We start from the raw sequence: 20,230 nt of genomic DNA, 5'->3' as shown, positions 1-20,230 counted from the left end.
CATAGTAAAAACATGGTTCTCTCTCTTTCTCTCTCACATACACACACACACACCACTACTTGTAAATTACAAGCAGGTCAGTGTTGTGTGAGTGGAGAAGACAGGAACAGGACTTATTTAAGACCTTAGAAGACCCTAAGTAATGAGAAGGTAATGCTATTCTCTATCTCCTATATATAAAACCACATAAAAAGCAATCCTAAACTGTAATGCACGTGTAGGGAAATCCAAAGTTCTAACTTTTCTAAGATTACTATTTGATGCATTTTTCAAAAGGAAACATAAAAAAGTTTTTTCCTAATATTTTTCTCTTTCTTAAGGTATATTATGAACTTATAGCTAAAAGCCAAACCATAATAACAATTATAGCTAACTTATACTGATGCCTTACTATATTCCAGGAGCTATGATAAACCCTATACATAGATTCTTTCACCAAACCTTCCCAGTAGCATTATGGGGAAGATACTATTATTGCTACTGTAATTATTACAGATACTAGATTATCATAAATAATTATCACAGATAAAGAAATTGAGGCTTAAAGAGATTAATTAATTTTCCAAGGTAACACAGCTAGAATGTGATTGAGCTGAGACTGTTGGAGTGGGCAGTCTAATTATGGAGCCTGAATGAAGTTTTCCCTCACCATGCAGCAATGAGTCTTCGTATATGAGTATACCAAAACACACGTATTAGTAACGGCGTTTGCTCCTTGCAATGCTCTTTGAACCTTGGATTCATTCATTTATTCAGTCAATATTTATTAAGTGCCTAGTAGGTGCCAACAATGTAGTAGGAATTGAAGATCGGGAGTAAATATTACTGAAGTTATCTCTGTGCTCATGGAATTACCATCGTAAAGAAGAAAGCAGAAATAAGTGACTGACCACAATGAAGTATGACAAGGATTATGACAAGATGGCACTAAAGAAATGTGGGGAGTTTGACTCGGTAGGGAAGCCAATCGTGTTGGGGAATTTGGGAGGCTCTCTCTGAAGAAGAGAGAATTACGCTGAGATCTGAGGGAGGAGCAGAAATGACCTAGATGAAGTGGAGGAAAACAGAGTTTCATGCAAGGTAAATACCAAGGTGAGGTGGACATACAAATGCCCCAGAAAGATTCCTCTTTAAGGTAAGGGTTCACTGTCCCAGGCATTGGCAGTGCCGGCCTATCCTTCTGGCGTTGTTTCAGCTGCAGAGGGATGTCTCACCCGAGGTCGTGTACATACTGGCCAACTCTGATGGGCCATTTCGGTTTCCCAGCACCTAGCACGGTAGGCTGAGGCTGTGGGACTTGCATCACAGCTTGATTTCTCCCTCTTCCCAATCCTGCTTCCGCCCCCTCCCTTCCATGGGCGTTGCTCTCAAGAGCACTCCCTAATAAACATCCTGAACACTAAACTGTGCCCGCGTCTGCTTCCTGGAGAAACCAAACTGCATGAAACATGAAAAGGCTTTGATGAGTTAAGGTACAACAGGCATTCAGAATGCTGCAGATTGAGTAGGAGACAGAGATGGGCTGAGGCTGAAAGGTGGACCAACGCCAAATCCTGAAGCAGCTGGAAAACCTGCTAAGTACTTCTCCTAAAGGCGGTGGTGAGTCCAAAGCCACTGTAGGACTTTAAGCAGAAACATGATCAGATGTGCGTTTTGAAATATCACTTTGCTGTAGTATACAATAGATCGCAAGAATGCCCTAAACGCCAAACTCCTATCTTTTGAAAAACTTTTCCCTTCTTTTCAGTATTAATGATCAGGAGAAGGTACCACACTGTCTTCTGTCCTTGAATCATTGCTTTTCATTCCCCCGCCCCTTGTGAATAAAAGCTACCAAATCGGTTCCAGGGCTTATGCAGCTACAATCCTATGAACTATTGTCTAGCATTAGCTTCTTGAGAGACCATAGGAAACAGTGCTCTATGCGGACTCGGAAAGTTATTTGTTCTGTGGTGATGAAAGCAAACTGTTCGGGGTTGCTAGCAAAGTTTAAAGTGATAAGTCACTAGAGACATGACCTCCAGATACAACATCAAAGGACCTATCTTCCTCCAGTCATACGTTTCTGGTTTTATTTTTATTTTTCACCCTAATTCCCATATATGTGTATTATACAGTAGTTATATTATCTCTGTTCATTTGTCAGGAATAACTTGACAAGCCAACATTGAATGTTTTAAAAGCTTTCTTGAGGTATAATTAGTGAAAATAAACTGCATATATTTAAAGTATGCAATTTTGATAAGTTTAAACCTATCGATACACCTGTGAAACCATCATCAAAATCAAGATAACAGATATTTCTAGCACTTCAAAAGTTTCTCTGTGTCCCTTTGTAGCCCCTCCTCTCCTTCTCCTCTGTCCTCTCTCCCAGGCGACAACTTGATCCACTTTGTCACTAGAGATAACTGCATTGTCTATAAATGTAATCATACAGCATGTACTTTTCTTTTTTTTGGCCTACCTTCTTTCACTCAGTATAAGGACTTAGAAAACTAGATGTAAAAAGTTCAGTTAAATCATATTTTATAGGTGATCAAACTTGCTACACATAAAAGCCTTGTGTGTAATTACATGTTACCACATGCGCTGTAAATATCAACGGTGAAGGTGATACTCAGCTTTTTAAATATCATTATTCATTGTTCTTCAGGCTGAAACTTTGCTAGTTTCAAAAGCTATTGTCCTTTTGAAATTATTTTAAAAAACAAGTGATCTGTGAAGTTCACCAACAAGCCTATGTTTAAGAGAACATAAAAAGACTCTCCGTTCACCAAAATATGTGGCCAAATAATCTAAAAAAGTGAAAGTGAGGAGGAGCAGTTATGAGGTGAGAGGTAATCTGCTCGGTTAAACGGGCACCGCCTCCCCCCCTACCCCGTGCCCAACACATATGCACATACGGATGGAACATACACTCATTTACACGTGCATACGAACAACACTACATTTTTTTCTACCATAAATTGCTTTTAGGCCAGATGAGTTCAGCAATTGCTTCGCAGTAGCGTTTTAATTTTCTTATATATCTTATATATTTAAAAAGATTAAAACTAAAAATAGCTTTTAAAATAGTTCTGAGGTTTGGATACAAACCTCAGATTGTGCATGTAAAAATGCAAACCCTACAAGAGGTCACAAAATCACATCTTTTAACTTGTTTAAGTGTTTCACATACAGCAGCATGATATATACATAGGAAGCACTCAGTGTATATTTATCAAGGGAAAGAGGCAAAGCTTTCTGCTCTGTGGTTGCGTCTTCTCTGATCGGTCACTTTACTTTGCCGTACCTGAGAAACCACTGTTATCACTTCCTTCAAGATACACACTTAACCTGACTGTAATTTTTGTAAAGTCTGTCAACATTTTTTCTTTATTAATGTGTGTGCCTTTATATATTAATCTTTTTCTTCTATTCCACATAGCCTAGGACTTTTTATATTGTTTTGGAGAAGGGCTGGGTGGCTATTTTTCATATCTTTGTTTCTGGCTTGTTATGTTGCATGTTTAACTCTCATAGCCTAAGAGAGGACGCAGTTCCACAGAGCCCAGTACCGTATACCTTATAATAAGTCCTCAGTGGATTAAACCTGATCCATATTATCCTCCTGTCAGATATGATATGATGTGTAAATTTTCTTACTGTGCCTTTACTAACCATAAGCTGTTGTTTTCTTTTCTGCGTATTAACTCCCACACATCACAGGAATGGAATCCTGTTCTCTTGTGCTATCTGGGAATATTGTGGCAGCTGGGAGTTTTGTATGTGTTACAGCTCAAGTTGTCTTTGTCTTGTCAAATGTTTTGTCTAGTTTTTATACCGGTGACAATGTTTATGAAGATCCTTTCTGTATATTTTATCTTGGATCTGATCATCTTTTAAAGAACTTTAAAATGTTTAACCTTTCAAGTTCATTAACCAGAGAACCCCATTTCTCATGTACCTTTGGGTGTATGCACCTACATGGCTGTCTTTTTGAGAAATATTCTAGGGTTCTTTGAAACTTTCGTGTGGAAAAATAGTAAAAGTGAAAGGAACCCTTTGGTTTCCAGATAAGCATGTATGTCATTTGGCTTACCTAAGTGGGATATGAGTAGTACTGACTTCTTCTAGAGGATTTAATGCTAATTTTATTTGCAAGCAAAGACACTAAAGAAAGAAAATTGAAAACTTAATTCTTCCTGGTATTTCCTCTTAGAGTTTTCCCATAGCTAAAACACAACTCATAGGTTGTAGCTAAGACACAAAAGAGCTTAGTTTCAAGAAATGATAAAAAAAAACAGAGTATACTTTTCAAGTGTCAGTTAAACCAAGGTATATTGCTCATGTCAGTTTTGCTTTGTTTTTTTAATTCTTCAAAGATAAATCCTGAGTGACTCTTTCTTTATATCAAGCACTGAAAAAATCCTAGGGCGCATTGTTGGCTTTCCTCACCGCCTCCACACTATAGGGATAGGCCATGGGAGAACAACAGCACCCTTTCAGGGCTGTAGGCCCTCCCAGTCCACGCGTCAGCTCCTCAGTCCTCCTATCCTTTCTTTCCTGCCATACCCCTGATTCATACTAAATAGCTCCTGATAGAAAAACTGCGAAGTGGGTAGTGAGTGTATGAACTGAATTTCCCACCTTTGCTTGGAACATGGTGCTCACTAGAGGAATGGAAACTCAATTTAAAACAATAAATAGGGAAAACAGAAAGTAAACAAAATGTGGAAGGGCGAGGCTTGTTCTGACAAGTGACTAAGTAGGCAGTTTCCTGTGAGCCCTTTAAAGACTCATATTTAAAAACCTGTTCTTCCCTCTTCGTTCTTAACTGGAAAAAATACTGCTAATTGGGTAAAGCACAAGTATATGGCTTATTTTTTTAAATGCAGAAGAGACTGTGTTGTTCCAATAATCATAGTTTCTGAAATGGGGCATCTTCTGCTAAAATTTAAAATAAGCAACTTACTTTCATTCATACCCATGTAGATCCCTTATCTATAAATTAGATCCATACACTAGATCCTTTGAGCATTGTATAAAATATAAATTGACTTCCTTCATTAACTAGTAGGAAGGGAAACGTTAAAAGTAAAGCCAGTGCAAAGAGAGAGAGAGCTCTAAATGGTGAGTTAGCAACAGAAGCCAGACCAGCCCGGGCCCTGTGGCCATGGTAAGGACTTGGGATTTCTTTTGTGACTGGGAAGCTGTTGGAGGATTTTGAACAGGTGAATGGCTTGATCTAACTTGTGTTTAAAAGTGCGTTTTGGTAGCTGTATAGACGATAGAGGGCAAAAGCAGGGAAACTGGGCAGAGGTTGATGGTTTCAATAATCTAGGTGAGAGAAGATAGGGTAGGGTTAAGATGGCAGATTGAAAGATAGTACTAACTTTAATTGAGCACCTAGTACATTGAGGCTTAATTTCAAGTACTTTATATGTGTTAACATTATTGCTACACACAACCTTATGAAATAGTTGCTATTGTTATTTCCACTTTACATGCCAGGAAACTGACACACCTGTCCAGGTTACTCCGCACGCAACTGTTAGAGTGAAGATTCAAACCCAGGTGATCTGACCCCACTACCTTGGCTGTTTAATCTTGTGCCACACAAAACCAGGACACATTCTGAAGGTATAACTGGCAGGTCTTGGTGGACTTGACATTGAGCATGAAGGAAAGGGCAAGAATCAAGGAAGACTCCTAGGACTCTGGTGTAAACAATTGTATGACGTTTGTTAGAATGAGGAAGACTAGGTAGGGGAGAGGGAACAGGTGTTCTGCCTAGAACTCGTTACATTCAGGATTCCACATAGGCAGCCAGGTGGACACATTCAGTAGGCACTCTGAGCCCTTTGATGCTCGACAAAGGACAGCTCTGTTTAAATGTGAGGTAGAAGCAATATCACATAACGTAGACAAGTATTCTGTTGGGATCCATCCACCAGCCTTTTCACACATTCTTGTCAAATGCAATTTTCATTTGGGGAATTGAGTGGGACATTTTGCTAACATAACACAGCAAAATATCCAGGTCAGCCAAGATGTCGCTTTTATCAGCAGCCAGGAAGGCAGTGAGCAAATGTTTTTAATAAGATTCTCCCAGAAATTTCCTCACCTCAGACCTCAGGCAGGAGCACCACACACTGTAACCCTTACTTTCTAGGATTTGAGGGCAAGTTCTCCCAGCTAGAGAATTAAAGCTGACTTTGGCATCCCCATCCCAGTGCCCCTGCCTGTCGGTCACTGAACCTTGCCTGCATAACACATAGGATTGCACAATCCCAAACCTGCTCAGTCTTACGAAATACTGTCTCTTTGTCCCTGCTGCCCCCACTTTAGTATTTGACTTTTCACTCCATCTGACCTCAGGTGATACAACCCCTTTAGACAGGCCTCAAATATAAGATGAATTCTCCTGGTCCTGCCTGTGCCAAGCCTGATGTCTCCTCAGCACATTTTGCAAGACACTGTGCTGGAAATGCTCCCTTGATTGATATGGTGGGTGGGTTACACAGATCTATATGTTTTTCAATACTCGTCAAGCTCTACACTTAGATACCTCAATTTAAAAGTACATCTATTTGACAACATTGTTATGCGAGGTGTTTTACAAATATAGATTTTTTTGTTTTGCCCTCAGGAAGCTTATAATATAAAACTGAACAATAGCAGATAAAATCTAAGTTCATATTGAGTAACCCAAAATAATTGTTATAAGAACTGGACTGTAAAGCAAAACTTCACAGAGAAGATGACATTCAATACAAGCATTGGAAGTTTGGGTAGCTGAAGAACCAGAGAGAAGAGGAGGAGTCTAGGCAAGGGAAATCATGCAAGCAAAAGGGCGGATGTGGAAATTAAGAGAAATTTTGGGAGACAGTGTGGATTTATTTTGAGAACAGCAGAAATTAATATTTTAGGGACCCAATTTAATGAGAAGAAGCTTAGAAAGCATTGGGTGAGCAACATAGAGTTACAGAAAGTGGTTGGGCAGAAGGAGGATGTAATCTGTGTTTTTTAAAGGAAATCTATCCCACCCCCAACATTCCACTGCAGAATAACTGTGACTCACGATTTGAGGCATAAAGTGCTTTGCATATACCCTCCTTAATAAGGCCTTCTGGGACCTGGGTCAAAGAAAGTGCTCGGCTCTGGGCAGTCAGTTTCTCATGCAGCCATAGCCTTGTTTTTGTTTCACTTCAGACCTTTTTCTACCTTTTCTCTGACTTCTATTCCATCTGTAGCCTTACAGTTTCTTCTTGACTTGACTTTTCTATCTACCTTTAAAATGTGTGGGGACTTGTGTCAAGTGCCCTTCAGGCTCATCTGCTATTCTAACTGCCTTTTACTGAAGCATTTCTGGTGACAGACAAGGATTCACAGACAAGGATTCAGCCCCCTCAGTCATTATTTTCCTTAATTCATTTGCTTCACTGAATACTGTTGACCTCAGCTTTTATTAGAATTCTCTTTTTCCCTGGATCCATTCAAGCCATGACTCTGGTTCTCCTCTCACTTCTCTGGGTGACCTTCTCTGTCTCTCACTAAGCTTTCCTAATATTCCAACATTTTTCAAGTAAACCATTCCTCAAGTCTCTGTCATCACCTTTGTCTTCTACACTTTCTACCTGGCCATCCTATCCATGCCAACATTTCTGACTATCTTCTCTGGGCAGATAGTCACCTATGACCCCTCCCCACTGCCAGTTTCTTTCCCAGAGGCAATCACTTGAAACTTTTTCTATTTTTAGTTCTTCGAATGGTTGGCTCCATGTCTTTAAATAATACGCCTATATTGTTACTTCTTAGTCAACTTTACATGTTATAATTGTCTTCCCACTAAGAAATATGAAAAATGTAACCTTATTCTTTATAATATGAGTATATGGTAGGGCTGGGGTACTGAGGAGTAACCCTGCTTTTTGTCTAAGGATTGGTTACATTGTTCTATTAAAGCAATTGCAACCCCTGAAATAATCAGTTTTCTTGTTGGTTCCTCCATGAGAAGTTGAGCAACTTGAGGGCAACAGTTCTATCTAACTCTATGTCCCCCAGACCTGTCAATGCCTTCTAGGGAGCAGGCAGGCTTATTATATCTCTTTGTTTAATGAATCAATGACGCCTATTGATACAGTTACTGAAAGACTGATGATTCATGAAAAGGGGAAGATCTCAATGACTGAACATCCAAGAAGCAAGTGAATAATTTCTTTCAAGGTTGACTAAATTTCCCTGACACCTCAAACGGCCCAAACTTGACATGCCCAACCAAACATTGTGCCGAGCATAGATAGCCTATATCTGTAGTGAGAGTAAGTGTTCTCATGGTTTCTAAATAATACAAGATGTTTAAACGTAAGAGTTATCATTACTGTCTAGAAGTAATTTTGAGTAATATAAAATCATAGTTGGTACATTATTTTACTAATGATTTAAATTAACTGATCTTTTCAAAGAAGAGTTGGAGATTTCCATTTTTAACAAATATTTCAAATTCTAATTTTAGTCAACTCTAACTTTATTATATTACATATTTTAGAATCAGAACCTAAAAATTATACGCCTGGGGCCACCATTAACTATTTTAAGAATGGACCTATAAGTTCCTCTTCAAACTTGATCTTTCTCCTTATTTCCTATCTCGGTAAATGGCATCTCCATTGACTAAGTAACCCAAGCCCAAACTTGTTTTATTGCCCTCTCCCTGTCCCTTACATGTACTCTGTGACCAGGTCCTATTGGTTCTATTTTTCTTTTTTAAAGATCTTTATTGGGTAATTGGGGGGATGGGAACAGTGATGGGTAATTGGGGGGATGGGAACAGACAAGTTGCTGTCCTTTTGTTCTTCAGTCTAGTTGTGGAGGACGTTGCTTCACTGGCCCAAGTTGGCACCATCATTGTGCTCTTCCCGGGTGAGGCAGATCAGTCGCTGGTTTCTGGATGGTCGCTCACGCTGGCTGCTGGCCACACACGGTAGCCCATGGCAACCCACTGCAGCAGGGGCTGCAGCCTACGCTGTCGCCGGCGACTCTCGGCAGCCCAGCTCCAGGTTGAGCTGTTGTTCACCATCTTAGCTGTAGAGGGCAGTGTCACTGGCCCTCATATGTGGGATCCCAACCAGGGCCCTCTGGTGTCCCAAGCCAGCTCTTAACCATCGCGCCACTCGGCCGGCCCTATTGGTTCTATTTTTATCACACTCCTTGCACCTGTCTCCTCCCACCCCACCCCACCCCTCTATTGTAACTCCCTTAATTCAGGCAGGCTGTCATCTTCTTCCAATACCTTTGCAATAGCCTCCTGTTTAGCTTCCTTCTATACTGAACAATCCCTCTACCACATGCCACCCGCGTGCTCTTCCAAACACACAAATCTCATTATGCTGTTTCTTAAACATACCCAGGTCGTTTAATGCTCCAGAGCTCCCTTAGTCTGGAATGCCTTGCGCTTTCTCCCATCTTCTCCTTGGGGCAGGCTATTCTAGAGCTTAACATTAGTTTGACTATTAATCCTGATTTGTCCAGCATGATCCCAATTTAACTTGTTATCTCAGTGTATCTACTGATAGCAACCCTTTGATCATCCTCGAAAGATCCCTAGTGTATACGTTTGCTAGGACTGCTATAACAAAATACCACAGACTGGGTGGCTTAACCAACAAAAATGTATTTTCTCATAGCTGTGGAGGCTGGAAGGCTGAGATCAAGATGTTGGCAGGCAATGCTGAAAATCAGAGGCTCTTTGCACCCAGGCCTACTTCTGGATGCAGCAGATACACAGGCTGTTCACAGCAAAACTCAGTTCCAGGCCTTGCCCCAAAATGTAATTCATGTGCCTAATATATGTTACCTGCCTCCCAATTAATTAATTCTGGAACAAGAATAAGTCTCAACTCTGATGAGCAAGAATCAACATAGCCAGAGTTTGCTTCTAATTCTAGGAATTTCCTAATTCTAGGAATTTCCTAATTCTAGGAAATAGAATCACGTAGCAATATAAATCATTAACTTTACTACCATAGGAATTAATCATCTATATTGCATTAAAATATATCAATGTATAATAATTTCATGAAAGCTAAACTATTGCTTCCAATATTCACTAAAAGTTAAAACATTGCTTGAGTGAAGTCTTGCTCAGAGAAATGAGAATGATTGTTTTATTTTTTGTAAACTGTGACTTTTATGAATGATATGATTAGGTGCTTTTCAAAATGGTACAATTTGGGGAGAATAACACTTAGCTTTGGCACTTTAAAGCCACGATATAACTTATTGAGTTTTATATAACTTAGTCAATCAAATGTAACTTAATTATTTTTCTTTGAATCAGATGTCCAGTTTGTCTCTGAGAGAAGGAGATATGGAATTGTTAAACTCAATGAACAGCAATAAAAAACTGATCCATCTCACCTAACTGTTATGGAAAGGATAACACAAAACCAGGATTGGTTTTTACGCAAAAGCAAATTACTAATGTAAAGAACATTTCCTATCAACTTATTCTCTTTCTTTCAAAAGTGCTAAATATTGCTTTTACTTTATATGATACATCTACATCACTGATATGCCTTTCTTTATCTCTATATAACAGAATATTATATTTCATTGTATCTAGTTTTCAAATTACTCTTAAAGAACTAAACCCTCCATTGTCATTTCACTGAAATGAGAGAGTTATTTTAAGTGTTAAAGTGTTTACTCTTAACTCAGTTGCCATTGGTGCTAAAAGACTATTTGGATGTCCTTACGTACGTGTATAACCAGAACACACAGACAAATGAGGGGAGGGACCTGGCCTCCAGAAATATGTTTTACCTTCTGTGGCCCCATTGATTTTAATATAGTGCTTTGATAGCACACTAGATAAAAAATCAGAATTACAGGTTTCTATCTGAAGGGAAACTGGATGGGGGTAGAGAGACTGGTTATCATAAGATGTCTAGGAACTCTTATGGATAGAAACAGTTTTTATTAATTGCCCAGGGGGGATAAAGGGAAGAAATTTTATTATATAATGAGAAGACTTCTCCCCTCAAATAGCTTATTAAATTTAATTTAAAGAATCTTGTTTAATATTCAAGAAACTTGTTTCAAACTTCAAAATATTTAAAAACATACTTTAAAAAGACTATGTCTCTCTTAATGTTTCATTGTAAATTTCTACGACTTATTGAGTTATTTTAAAATATATGAATTTTAACTATTTACCCCTGCTTTGTTTCTCCTCCATGGTCAAAGTGGTACATTCTGTAAGTTTAACCCTTATAAAAGAAGTTTAATGATATTAGAAAGTTCATCAAATCAGGTGACAATTAAGCGTAGTTCAGTTTTTTCCTAATTTTTGTCCTCACATTATATTTGGTAATAGATATGCCCTCTTTCTTCTTTTTTCTTTTTGCATATTTATTTATTTTATTTTTTAAAAATTAGTTTCAGGTGTATATCACAGTGCAATAGTTATACTCTTTACCCCTCAAAGTGACAACCTCCCTCCCCAAATCTGCTGCCCCACTCCCCCCACCCCCATATCATATCTATCTTTTACAATTCCATTGACTCCACTCCCCACACTATATATACTCCACATCCTGTGACTATATATGTATTCAATTATAGTTGACATACAATATTATTCAACATCAGCTTCAAGTATACAGTGCAGTGATACCCTCTTTCTTATATGCTTGTAGACACATTCCCAGGTCATAGGAACATATGGGCTCTTGGAGTTGTGTCCAGAATACCACCATGTTGATCCCATTTGCAAAGACTATGGCTGATAAAGTAAAATAAGCCACAGTCACATTGATGATAAGGAAGAACTGCAATTAACAAGCATGAAGTGTCTATGTATTCTATCTCCCAGTTTCTGGAATCTCCTATTTATCTGGAATTCTGCTTTTTACTACAAAGTTTAAATAGTTAGGATTTTCTTTTAACCCTTTGAATGTTTCCTATGGCTTCTATAATAAATCACCACTAAGTAAGTGGCTTAAAGCAGCATAATTTATTCTTTTATATTTCTATAGGTCAGAAGTTCAAAATTGGGTCTTATGATAAGGACTAAAATCAAGATGTCATCACAACTGGTTCCTTCTGAAGGCTCCAGGGGACAATCTATTCCCTGCTTTTTCTTACTTCCAAAGGCTGACTGCATTCCTTGGCTCATGACCCCTTAGTTACTACACTTCTCCAACCTCTTGGTTCCACCATCACATGTTCTTGTACTGACTTCGATCCTTCTGCTCCCTCATAAGGACCCTTGTGATTACATTGAACCCACTCAGGTAATCCAGGTGAATCTCTGCATCTCAAGATCTGTAACTTAATCACACACGCAAAGTCCCTTTTGGCATAGAAGCATCCTATTCAGAAGTTTCAAGGATTAGAATGTGGCTATCTTGTGCAGGGAGAGGGGACGTTATTCAACCTACTGTGCCCTTATTGACTTAATGTATTTTTATCCTATCACATTATATTTTTGTAGATTTATTTTTACTATAAGGTATTCGTAACAAACCATATAGTTTGTTTTAATGTCACCACGTCTATATAATGGACATTGCTTTTTTTTTTTTTTTTGGACTCCCCTAGTGGATAAGGCTTATGGGAGGCAGAGCCCAAATTCTTGCTACAGAAGTTCAAGGGGCCAGATCCTTCCTCTCCTGATACTGTGACATATGGACTGTGGTCATATGATCTCTGCTAAGCCCATGTGGGCTCCAGCTCCAAGTCGCAGAGACCATTTAGACATTCTTCACCATAGGGCAGTGGCAGCCAGGGTCCAGTGACAGTATATCCACACAGTTCCGGTGGCAAGACCTGTGCTGTTTCCTTCTGCTTAAACTTCCTTGTTTCCTGACACTGGTTTCTGAACTGGGGCTTCCAACCGTCCCTTTTAAGAACTGCTCATTATCTTTCAAATGAATTTCTTTTATGTTTAATTTAGTCAGTTTCTGTTGCTTTCACAAACAACCTTCATAGATACAGGGTTCTTTTTTCTTCTTTAATGATTTTCTGGAAATGATTGACAGTAGCCTAAGGGGGTCTCATCATAATTATGTATCATTAATTGAGTGTAAAAACTAAATGTCAGTAAGAGAAAGGGCATTTATTAATCCAAGCTCTTAGCCCAATGCATAGCTAGCGTCTGTACAGTGATAAACCATTGCTTAATGATAGCCATGAGATACACATCACCTTTTAATCAGCAAGGAATGATTTATGTTTTGTTTAGGTATTGAGTTTATTTTCCAGTGGATATTACCAAATACAGACTTAACTCTTAAACCACAATATTTGATCAAGTGGAATGCCTTAGCTTTTAACCACAAGATGGATAGACATGTATTAAATAGCTCTGTCATATTTGCCACACGTTGTTGACTTTTCTAATTCAAAAGGCTTGGTTATTACAGCGAATTTTGAGGAAACAGCACATTCAAGTCACTGCAGTGTTTGCATTTAGCACCTTTGGTGAGTAATATTTTACCCATAACACTTATTGAATGCCTGTCATGTGCTAGCCTCTGTATGAGGTGCTGGGTACAAAGACAAATAAGGCTCCTGGCTCCTCATACAATGCCTGGCAGTGGTAAGAGACACCCCCTGAATACTTTTTGAATTAATGACATAATCCCTGTCTCTAGGGAGCTCTATCCTGTGGGAAAGACAGACACCTAATTGTGGCATACCATGCGATGTCAGTGCCCAAAATAGTGAGTTTGAGTGAGAGTGGGTGTGGAGAGGAACTGCTGGCATGTTTCAGATGCCTTCGTGAGTTCTTATCATGGTGTCGAGGTCACACTGTCCTGTCCAATGACACCTCCTGGCTCTCTCAGCATTGTTATTCAGGCCTCTCTCTCCAGGCCCTCACAGTTAAGCTTGTGACACTGTGTTTGAACTCCTATTAATAGGCCTAGTCAGCTCCTCAGCAGATTGCATCTTAACATCAAACAACCACAATCCCCAACAATGACTTCTTGGCGCAAAGCCAATCCTCAAGCATCAAAGCCATATTCCTTGCAAATCAGCTCCACGTGATGATAAATAATGGCATTGGGATTCCAAACCAATTATCCCATGGTGAAAGGCATAGTCCTCAAGGGCAAACTGGGCTTTATTTAAAAAACAGTAACATTGCTGGTGCTAGCCCTGAAATGTCAACAATGGACGAGACACACTGATGAGAGCAATAGCCAGAAAAAGGTGTATAACCTTCCCCCACATTGCGCCAACCTGGAAGAGTTTGAGAAAACATGTGTTTACGCATATTTTAAAAGCTTCTGGCTTGAGACCCACCAGGAATACCACTGAAACACCATCTTGCCTGGAGCTCTGTAATACTGTAGCGTAGAAGCTTTTAAATTCAGATCTCCGCACTGATGTTTGCTGTGCAATCTTAGGCAAATTATCCTCGAAGCCTCAGTCTCCACATCTGGAAAATGAGGGCTATTAAGCACTTTAATGTTTTTTAGGGATAGCAATAGCATGTTAAGAGCCCAATAAATGGTAGATATTGTTCATTAGAACTATTTGTCAAGCATCATACTAAGCACTTTACAGATGTTATTTTAGTCTTCATAGAGCTGATGCTCTATGAGGTAGGTATTTTTATCCCCAATAATGAGTAAGTGGAGATTCAGGTGAGTTACCTGATACCCCAGATAGTGAGAGAGAGGGTCGATTCGAACTCCGCCCAGCTGCTGCCTCTGGCCAAGCTCTTGCCTCCAGTGGTGTTGCTGACAGCCATTGGGCGTCCTCTTTGCTGCCAGTTCCTCTCCAATGCCCCATAACTCTCAGTGTCTCTCTGTTGACCTCACCAGGGCAGGACAGTCATCATCATTGTTTGTTCACCGGTTGATTGGAAAATCTGCCTTGTGGGCCAAATTCCCATGGTAGATATGCAACAAAGGACCTCCTTAGGGACCCTCTTGAGGTAGCTCAGTTTAAAACAAAACAGAATATTGGACCCAAGCAACACAATTCTTCTCGGTCATCAGCAACTAAGCCATTAACTAAAACATGTTGGAAAACCACTGGCTTTGGAGAGTCTGGAAATTTGTATTTCAATCTCGAATTGGGGATTATGAGTTGTGTAAATTTAATCAGGCACTAATCTCTCTGGGCTTGTTCTATTCTGAGTCAATGAATGTGGCTAGTTATTCTCCGGTTTTCTCCCAGATGTATTTGCCCTCCTTCCCTGCGCTTGTCTGTGCCTTAAGAATGTGCTGCCTCCTATTAACTGCATTACCAGGACCCCCTTGCCATCTGGCTTCTGGTTGGCTACGCACTGGATCAGAAGGCGGGGAGAAGAAGGCACAAAATAATTCTGCCTTCTCTCACTGCTTTAGTACCACATTTTTGGCAGCAGCTGGCTGGTCCCTCTTTCTTGGCTCTAACCTTCCATGGGGCTCTGGTAACACAGTTTCTACCACCTACCTCTTAGGTACTAGGGAAAGTAACAGCTTCCTACTTGCTTGGAATCTGATGAGTACGGTATGCACAAAAAGTTTGACGAACTGTAAAGCACTATCTGGAAAACATAGGTTATCAAATTAGTGTTGTTTATTATTATTTGGCCACATTTTCACCATCAGTATTATATCCTGAAGTTTTCAAAAACTTTCCTGGTTATATCTAACTAGGATGCCAATTCAGAAATTTAAAAATCAGAAGCCAGTGGTCAAGGTTATGTTGAAAAAGGTGCACCCGGATCTGGTTTACTTCCTTTTCATAAATTAGGAAACGGTCAGAAAGCTGGCCAGTTATCAGAATGGAAGTATTTCCAATTAGAATTAAACTCTCTTCCAAGAATGGGTTCCTAAATGTAGAATAAGTAGATATTGTTTTTGTACACAGGTAAATATGTGTGTGTCTATACACATATATACATGTATACATATATGGCATTTTTTGTAAAGAGACTATGGCAGTTGGTCCCACATACACCTATACAGTGACTCACTTGACTTCTGCTATAACTATCTCATTTTGGAGGTAGGAGTTTATGTTCATTACAATATTTAGTTGAACATTAGAGGTTTTACATAAAAAGGGTACCTATTTATAATTCCTTTTTTAAAAATAGCATTTTTAATAAGAATACATTTTTCTCACTACATTGAGAAAAGTTATGCTTATTGCATATAGATTTAAACTGTGCTTCTCTGCCATAAGGAGTGAATTTCTGAGTGACTCTCAAGACAAAAAATGAATTCTCATTTTTGCCATTCAATAAATACATTTTCAGAGGTCAAATAATTTTAAAAATTACATTTTTCAATCTATTTACATAGGTAGGTATATTAGAACTCCCTCAGTCACAAGCAACAAACCAATTCAGACATATTTAAATAAAATTGGACTTTACTTGAAGGATATATGTGGTAGCTTAGTTAAGCTCGGGAATCTAGATGGCAAGAACGAAGGGACAATTTCTTCAGGGCTCCTCCATCAAAAAGCCTTGGCTACAAATATTTTATGACCTTGAATCACCCTGCTCAAGATTCAAATCCCAGGAGAATCAGCCTGGCCTGGCTGAGGTCCCAGGCACACTGCTTGGCCAAGGGAGCTGGGTCACATGATTGGCAGTCCTGGCATGTAGAATGGAGAGAGGTGGTTTGCCAAAGGAAAAGTGGGGTGCTAGGACCAAGAGAAGGGAGAAGAGACTATAGGTCAGCAGAAAGAACAGATTCTACCACAAAAGTCTTTGGAGACTTTTATGACATATGAAGATATTGGATATGGTATTTTCTTTTTTGAAATCATTTCCGCAATTTGGACATTGGGACATAATATTAACCTGAACCTAGGGTTGAAAGGAGGCCCCAGAGGTGGTTCTTAAATTCCTGTAGAAACTACTGTTTCTTCACCAGTCTGTCCTGAGGAGAGTGTAGTTGGGACCAGCTTTTCCTTGACACCTTCCACCATGACAGTTAGCACATCTTGGATAAAAAGCAGTAAAGTTTTCCTTGTCACAGTGAAAACCAAATAATATTGACAGCAGCAAGGACTGTTACCCTTTCTTCATCCCTCCAGTTAGAAACACTGGTTTGGATTTCAGGAACTTTTTGGTTGACCAAAACACAAAAGAAGCCTTTAAAGCAGCGGTTCTCAACCTGTGGGTCACGACCCCTTTGGGGGTTGAACGACCCTTTCACAGGGGTCGCCTAAGACCATCGGAAAACACATATTTTTGATGGTCTTAGGAACCGAGACACCACTCCCCTATCCACCTCCAGGTGGGTCCGCCCACATGCAGATATGCCCACATACGAGTACCCGGCTTCAAGACAAAATTTCATTTATTTGTTATTAGAAATAAATATTTCACAATATATAATTACATATTATTTTTGTGATTAATCACTATGCTTTAATTATGTTCAATTTGTAACAATGAAAATACATCCTGCATATCAGATATTTACATTACGATTCATAACAGTAGCAAAATTACAGTTATAGAGTAGCAACGAAAATAATTTTATGGTTGGGGGTCACCACAACATGAGGAACTGTATTAAGGAGTCACGGCATTAGGAAGGTTGAGACCCACTGCTTTAAAGAGTATTATTAACTTTAGGATAAATGTGCTATATGCAATAGATGCGTGCTTTTTTTCCAGATCTGCTTATTCTCCATGAAATTCTTGGACGAGTATAAAATATTTGCCCATGAGGGCCGGGGTTGTGTCTGTACTGTTTGCTGCCATCTTCTGCACCAAATACGCACTTAATACCTATTTTTGGAATAAATGGATCAATAACTGAATGAATATATCTACTATTAATACAAGGGATTTTATGGCTGGACACTTTTTTTTGCAGAAAACTTATTTAACAAGTGAGCAATTTTTGCTTTCAGAGTATTCAGGCCTTTGAAACTTTTGGAAAAAAAGAAAATGTATTTTGACCATTTCTTGTTTTGGATTTAAATATCTTAGTTTTCACTATTCTACCATACTATATAATTTACTTATTTATTATGTTTGTTATCTACTTCCCCTTGCTAGAAAGTAGGCTGCACAGAGATAGAGGGCTTTGCCTGTTTTACTACTGGGCTTCTAGTATGTACTCAATATATATTTTGAATGGATTAATACTATATAATTTACTTATTATTATATTGATGGTTAATTAACATCTCCCCTTTTAGAATATAATCTCCACAGGGGCAAGAATCTTTTTCTGTTTTATTCACTAATATATCCCAAGTAACTTGAACTGGACCTGATAGCTTTTAAAAATAACGTATATTATAGGACCATATTCTTAACTATTTGCAGAGTTCCAACAAGATTTGAGCCCCAGTGGAACCTATTCCCACCTCCTGTTCCAAGAACAAATCCAAGAATGGGTGCTGGCTAAACCTCTACCTTCTCAAGTTCATAGTTCAGAAAGTTACTTACAGTATTTAATAGAACTTTAAAGGTTTCCTCTGAAATTGCATTTTAATATAATACCTACTTAAGTTTAATCCTTATTAAAAATAAGAGTCAATTGTGCCCACACTCGAAAGATCAGTTAACTTGTTGAAGATTATACACTCATATGTCTAAAGAAAGTACAAAAGGTATCACAGAGTAAAGTAAAACTAGAACAAAGAAAACCATTCACCAACTATTTTCCTTTTTTGTTTCTGTAGCAAAAATATCACCTAAGTAGCAGAGGTGCCCTGCTCCTTATATGATTAAGGGCTGATGGGCTCTCCATGAATTATTTTATAGGAGGCCCAAGAGGTTGAATGATAGCATTATAATTGGGAATAATTTTTTTCTCTGCAAAATATCCTTTTCAGAGGAAAAGAAAGGAATATTATCTGACTTTTTGTTATTGTTATAGTCACTTTACAAGCAATCTACAACACCAAGAGTGAGCCTTAATGTAAAGTATCAACTTTGGGTTGATGATGGTGTATCAGTTTTGGTACATCGATTATAACAAATGTACCCCTCTGGTGGGAGGTGTTGTTAGTGACAGAGGTTGTGCAGGTACAGAGTAGAGGGTTATGGGAACTCCTTGTACCTTCCATTCAATTTTGTTGTGAACTTAAGACTGCTCTAAAAAATAAAGTTTATTAATTTAAAAAATGGAATTACTCGTTTAAAGAGGAAAAAAATAACCTCCTGGTTCTTAAGAGGAGAATAGACTGAAAATGAGCAGGAGTGGAAGTTGAGGAAGGCACTGCAGGAATTCAGTGAAAGGTGATAACAGTTTGGATGCAGAGGTGACAGTAGTGGAAGAAGAGACAACAGGATGGACTTGAGATGCGTTTTGGTGATAGAATTGATGGAACTTGCCAAGGAATTGGATCTGCTGGTAAAGGAAAAGATGATCAAAGTGATCCTGGTGACTGATGATATCATTTATTGAGACCTGGAAGATGAGAGGCAGTGGAGGGTGGCTGTGCAGCTCAGAGGTTTTTGGAAGGGGAAATCAAGAAAGAGTTCCATTGTAGCTATGTTGAGTCTGAGGTGCCTGAGATACTGAAGTGGAGATACTACATAGGCTACTTTTGATTGTTTTTACTTTGTGGCAATAGAAATTTCACCCTCTAAAGCCAGTTTCTCAAAAGTACCCTTCCCTGATTTGGATTTTTAACTTTCCTTTTGCATAACCTAAAGATGCATTTTGATGGTTTTTCAAGAATAAAAGAAAAATCTGACTCAAATATATATCAGGTGTCAAATTCTCTAGAAAACTGATTGGGTTTTGAAATGAGTTTTTCTAGCTGTATTTCCATCCCTACAGAGGTTTCAATGACTTCGAGTTTCAGACAGCTTGGGCTTAAGGTGCCAAATTCTATTAAGTCTCGGAGAGAAGGAACATTTTCAGAACCTGGGTGCATAAGAACATAAATTCAGCTGGGGAAGCAGAACCACACAACTTACTACACTGGATGGTAGATATTTATTTCTCAGTTGTCCCTACAAGACTGTCAGCATGTGAAAACGAGGGATTTTATATTCAGCATTAGCATATGTGTAGTTCTGGGTATTTGTATATTGAATTAACATATAAATAAGTCTTCCTTAATGTCATAAAACAGTAAAGCACAGAAAGATAAGATGTGAGGGAAAATGGGAAAGGCCAGGAAGAAAGTCAACTTTTTCTTTTTTTTTTTTTAGATTTTATTGGGGAATTGGGGGGAGAGTAACAGTGTTGGGGAATTGGGGAAGGGGCACAGACAGGTAGACAAATTGCTGTTTTATTCTTCAGTCTAGTTGTGGAGGACG

The 20,230-nt window shown here is 38.8% G+C and overlaps 1 protein-coding gene across 3 annotated transcripts in view; it reads left to right on the top strand.

Moving 5' to 3' along the window:
• The first annotated feature begins 1,427 nt into the window (after positions 1-1,427).
• S1PR1 (sphingosine-1-phosphate receptor 1) overlaps positions 1,428-20,230 on the top strand; it is a 39,559-nt gene continuing 20,756 nt past the window's right edge. For all 3 annotated transcript variants that reach the window (XM_019623825.1, XM_019623824.1, XM_019623822.1), the window contains exon 1: positions 1,428-1,599. The gene's annotated coding sequence lies outside the window, so the exon portion shown is untranslated. The remainder of the gene's footprint in view (positions 1,600-20,230) is intronic.

This window comes from Hipposideros armiger, unplaced genomic scaffold (genome assembly GCF_001890085.2).
Source record: "Hipposideros armiger isolate ML-2016 unplaced genomic scaffold, ASM189008v1 scaffold_563, whole genome shotgun sequence".
Lineage (NCBI taxonomy): Eukaryota > Metazoa > Chordata > Mammalia > Chiroptera > Hipposideridae > Hipposideros > Hipposideros armiger.
The sequence above is the reverse complement of the archived record's forward strand: the minus strand, read 5'-3'. Positions and strand labels throughout refer to the sequence as shown.